Below are 5,881 nucleotides of genomic sequence, written 5' to 3' on the forward strand. Positions count from 1 at the left end.
GTTTTCACCTAACAACACAAACCCACAGCAACAACTTAAGGATAGTTGAAGGACATTGGGCATTTGTCAACATTCACCAGGACACAGTGGATGCTGCGACATTTGAAACAGTGCCCTCAGCAGTGGCGTTTCTTTTATTTGTGAGAGAGATCATGCACAAGTGGGCAGAGGGGAAGAGAGACAGCAGACTCCCCGCTGAGCGCCAGACCCCACATGGGGCTCAGTCCCAGGACCCTGAGATCGTGACCTGAGCCGAAGGCAGACGTGTCACCAACTGAGCCACCCAGGCGTCCCCCAGCAATGGCATTTTAAGACAACTGAGTTTTGCAACAATTGCACAACACAGAAGTTCTAAAATACTCGGTAACTAGAATCCATGACCTGTTTTAGAAGTGAGGAGGTGGGGGCATCATCCAGTGGTCAAAGAGCTTGACGCTCATGGGAGAGAGACCCCAATATCATGAGAAGCATAGGTGCAATGGGATGATTCCTCCTGGCAGTCTGCAGCCTGAAGAGCGTGTGCTTTTTCCAAGAAAGATAGCTGAGGAATTAGACAGATACAGTCACAATGGGGTCCACTTGCGGGGAGCAGGGCTGTCCTCAAACACCAGGCTGGTCGTCGGGTGGAAGCCAGAGCCCCCTGGTTCTGCAGCTCCAGGGCCCTACTTCGGAGTTGTATTTATGGGAGTCACTTGCTGGGCATTTTCACCAGCCTTGTTTTTATTTGTGGTCAGTGTGCCATCAGATTTTGTCGTGGAGACTACATTCCTCTTAGTAAATTAAGGAATTACTTCCAGAAAGGCCGGGTGAAAGAGAGCAGAGCTGCTCCCTGGCCAGGTAACACATCAAGTCTGTGATTTTTGACGCTGGGAGAGCTCATTTTCAGCTCACCCGAGGACGGAAGGAGCACTTGAGGGCCTGGGACTTTGGACAGCCTTGGAGGGATCTGTAGGAGCTCTTAGAGGGGCAGGGGACTCTGGGGCAGAGGGAGGGATGGACAGAGGCTGGTGGTCTGGAGCCCACTTAACACGGTTGGATTAAGGGATGCTACAGACCCTCTGCCCCTGGGCGTGCGAGATGGCTCCAGTGGGAGCTGCAGGTGGCACCTAGCTGCGTGGGCTTGGGAGCTGGTCCTGGTCCCTGCCATGTCAGGCCTCTGAGGCCCAGGGATTTGCCCTGGACAGGGGTGCCGGATGTGGAACACTCTGGCCACCCACCCCCTGTGAGCAGTCTCTTGGAGTCCTCTCAGAAACAGGTGGAAGGGGGCTCTAGGGACCAGTAATGTGACAAGACAAAACTTTCTCAAGGTCACGCAGCCAGTGAGATGCAGAGCTAGACTTCGAGCCAGGGCTTCACCAGAGTCTCATCTGGCTCCCCTCCATCCCGCGGGGACAAGGTGGGAAGGTTTCAAGAGGATTATTTGAAAATTAGTGGGAGTATGTCACACAAACAGGAAATGGGACTGGGAGTACCTGACGCTGTGGTTCATGCTTCTTTTTTGGTGGGGAGGGGCAGAGGGATCCTGACATAGGGCTCAGTCTCACAACCCTGAGAAATTAAAGAGTTCGATGCTTGGGGCGCCTGGGTGGCTCAGTCGTTGACCGTCTGCCTTCGGCTCAGGTCATGATCCCAGGGTCCTGGGATGGAGCCCCACATTGGGCTCCCTGCTCAGCTGGGAGTCTGCTTCTCCCTCCGCCTCTGCCCCTACCCACCCCCACCTCTCAAATAAAATCTTAAAAAAAAAAAAAAAGTCAGATGCTTAACTGACTGAACTATCAGGCACCCCTTTGGATCCTGTTTCTGGAGACTGCCTCGGGGTATCAGCCCAGGCCTGGCCTCAGCTGGCCTGCCAGAGAAGGTCCCCAAGCAGGGCAGACCCCTCCCTCCAGGCAGCCTCCTCCCCAGCGGGCATCCCCCCTGCACACACAGCATCTGCAGCCCTCACCTGCAGACCACACATTTATGTCCATAATTAGACATCCTCCAGCTTCATCTGGTGGTTCTCAAGGTAGAGCGTGCATCAGAATCACCTGCAGGACTTGACAAGACCCAGATCGCTAAGCCCACCACAGAGCCCCTGACTCAGCAGGTCTGTGGCCACTGTCATTTCAAGCTCCCCAGGTGCAGGCTGGGCTGAGACCCCTGAGCAGGAACATGCTACCAGCTTGAGCAGTGATGGCGCTGGCCTGTCTAGCCCCACCACCTGCCCGAACAAAGAGCCCCAGGCCACATGCAGTATAGAGGCCCTTGCATGGAATTAACGATCCCAGTCGGGAACCCAAAGCCACATACCCTCCGCATGGGCCCAGTTGCAGGTCTGCAGCAGGATGGGGGGCACAAGGGGGGAGGTGACGTGGGGAACAGAGGCAGAAGGACTTGTAGATAAAATTAAATGTCCTTACGACCTGCAGCCCGTTGAATACTCGAGGCGGGCCGAGTGTAACCTTCCAGGAAACTCCCAGCTGTCTTCTCTTGAGCTAAGCCAAAAGGCCGAGAAAGTGATTACCACCCTCGCTTGACAATAGCCTGGCCTCCTGTATCCCGAGAGTCTTTAGCATATGCCAGTCCTCGTGGAAATTTCCCCTTGTCTTTCCTTACCCCAACTCCCTAGTACATAAATTACTGGTCACAATCCCACAGAAGCCGCTCTTTCTGCCCATGGTCCTGTCCTGTGCTATAATAAAACCACCTTTTGCACCAAAGACGTCTCAAGACTTCTTTCTTAGCCGTCAGCTCTGGACCCCAATGCTCCAAACCACATCATGGGGCGAGTGGCCCCCCCGGACATGGAAGCTCAGCACCCCTACCCCACACATCTCCTCATCTGGCCGTTGATTCACAGCCTTTGTAATAAACCGGTAACCCAGTGAATAAGCCACTTTCCTGAGATCTGGGAACCGCTCTAGCAAACTCATTGAACCTGATCTGTAGCTAATTATCGGAAGCACAGACGACAGCCTGGATTTGCACCCGGCATCTGAAGGGGAAGAAGCAGCTTGGCGGCCCTGAGCCCCTAGCCTGTGGGATCTGACGCCACCTCCGGGATAGACAGTACCAGAATTGAGTTGGTTTGGTGGGACACGCCCTCGGAGTCCTCAGAGAATTGAGTTAGTTGCTTGATGGTGTGGTAGAAACACGCACGTCAGAGGTGGCCAACCACCCATGTTAGCCCAGGCTGCATCGTCTCCTGGGAGAGAGGACTTTCAGGTTTAAGGCCAGGATGTCCCAGGCAAACCGGAAGACTTGGTGTTGACGAAAAATGAACAAACCTTTAGAATCTCTGTAAGAAAGAATAGAGTTTCTCTATTTCTTTTTTTTTTCTTCAAGATTTTATTTATTTATTAGAGAGGGAGAAGCAGACTCCCCGCCAAGCAGGGAGCCCGATGCGGGGCTCGATCCCAGGACCCTGGGATCATGACCTGAGCCGAAGGCAGACCCTCAACTGACAGCCAACCAGGCGCCCCAAGTTTCTCCATTTCTAATAGAAGTTTTCTTCAAGGGCAGGTTAGGACAGCTGCCAGGAACCACACTCTTCACAGGGAAGGAAGTGCTCCAAAGAATGAGTAGTTTTTACAGGATTATGTAATTTTTTTACATCTTGTAAAAGCTCAAAAAATTATAGCTCGGGGCGCCTGGGTGGCACAGTCGGTTAAGCATCTGCCTTTGGCTTAGGTCATGATCCCGGGGTCCTGCTCCTCGCTCAGCGGGGAGCCTGCTTCTCCCTCTGCCACTCCCCCTGCTTGTGCTCTCTCTTTCCCTCTTTGTCAAATAAAAAGAAATATTTTTTACAAAAAGGTTATAGCTTAGCATTGGCAGGAATCACGAGTTTTATCGTAAAGGAATGTGGGGAGCCAGGGGCATTGACGGGCATCTCAAGGACTAGACGGTTTTCCTTCAGCTGACTCATTCACAAAGCAGGTGCACGATGCGTGGGTAGCGGGGGCCATAAGTCAGGCTTTTGGTTCAAACAAAGTTTATGTGCAGTCATGCTGACTTAGAAATCTAAACTGGCTCCCCTTGTCTATCCGGTCTTTAGAGAGGTTTTCTCGCATCACTGGGCACTGGGGCCTGGTTGTAGACTTACACCCATGTTATTCTGACACCCTCCCTCTCTCCACCCCTTTAGAAAGAGCAGAGGCCCCAGCTGGAGGCTTGGGGGGGGGGGGGCACAGGGCAGCATGAGAGAATTACAGCCCTGTTGTAGGAAAAGGAAATAAGGTCGCCCCGAGCATGTGGGGACGGGCTGTGGCGGGAAGGGACTGGACATGACCAGGCATCTGCAAGGGTTTGGGGTCCAGAGTGGGGACCTCGGGCACGCAGACCATGTGTGAGATGAGGAGGGAACTGGGCAGGGCCACCACACGTATGGGGCCCGGAGACCACGGGGTGACCTGCAGTCCAACATAGCCTGAAAGCACTTTCATTTCGCTCAGTGGGGTTTTAACATTTTGGTTAGAGCAAAGGAAGCCCGAGTCTTCTAGGCGCACGGAAGGACGCGGTAACTGGCTGGTCTTTGCTATCCCGTTTCGGACACGCTGTGTATGAACAGGGCCGGTCCCACAGTGGGACCCGTGATTCTGACTGCTTTCTAGGGCGGCGGGGATGGGGTGGGCCGCTGGGCCTGGCCTGGGGAAGGGGGGAGGGGGGTGGCCCAGGAGGACGACAGTTGCCTTTGGTGGGGAGGGCGGCGGGGTGGGGGGGAAACACGGGAAGATTCCCCCCACAGAAGGTAGGGCCTACAGCAAGGATTCTCAGCAGCTGAAGGTTAACGGGGGAGGTCCTCAGTTTTGTCTTTAACCCTTGCTCTAAGTTCTGCGTCACATGCTTTCCCTGCCCAGCACACAACCGTAGCTTGATCCTGGCTCTGTGGGTACTTCTGCGTGCCTCCCGACAGCAAGGAATTTGTTCAGCCTTTCTCCACTGCCACGGGCTGCAACGGTGCCCATCAGTGCTTTCTGAATGAGTGGCTTGGGTTTTCGTTTGTTTCAAATGTTTTATTTATTCATTTATTAGAGAGAGAGAGAGAGAGAGAGAGCATGTGCGTGCAAGGGGGAGGAGAGTGAGTGGGGAAGAATCTCAAGCGGACTCCACGCTGAGCAGGGAGCCTGACGCGGGGCTCCATGCCAGGACCCTGAGTTCACAACCTGATCAGAAACCCAGAGTAGGACGCTCAAGTGACTGAGCCACCCAGGTGCCCCGCTGAGTGGCTGTTTCTAAGTCAAGGGTTAGGCTGGGATTTTCTTTTTTTTTTAAGGAAATAATGTAAGGGCAAATATCCTCTGAAACTATGTTTATGTGCATGACACAGATACAAGCAAGCTCCCCGATATCTGCACCGAATCGGCCTCTCTTATCCGCGTACATTGGAGCTGAGAGCGGGCACGCACCCTGGTGTGGCTGCACAAGACTGGAATGTGGCCCTTCCCCTGGGGACCACGGGACCTTCCCCCCCACCCCAGTGGGCTCCCCCCAGACCCTGGCCACACGAGCCTGCTGACCTGTGCCGACTGTGGGCACTCCCATGTCCTGGTTGTCACCGATGGACACCAACACGCACTGCAAGGCCACAAGACGGGGCTGTGTCCCACAGCTGCATGGTTGCTGGATCAAGGTGACTTCCAGATCACCCATGACACAGCCCGCGGGAAACAAGCTTACTTTAAAACTCGGAGAGATGCCCATTTCCCCGTTCCACAGACGGCCCCCTTCTGTGAAACTGCCTCATGTCTTCTAAAAACTGCTTAGGATGTGGGGCAGGGGTGGGGGTGGAGAGGGCCACAGACACACGGCCAACAGGTGAGGAAGGAGAGAAGCGAGAGCCACGGCCCACGGTCCACACGGACCCTCCGAGGGTGCACAGAGCCCAGCTTCCACACACAGC

This window comes from Zalophus californianus, chromosome 1 (assembly GCF_009762305.2).
Source record: "Zalophus californianus isolate mZalCal1 chromosome 1, mZalCal1.pri.v2, whole genome shotgun sequence".
NCBI classification, from domain to species: Eukaryota; Metazoa; Chordata; class Mammalia; order Carnivora; family Otariidae; genus Zalophus; species Zalophus californianus.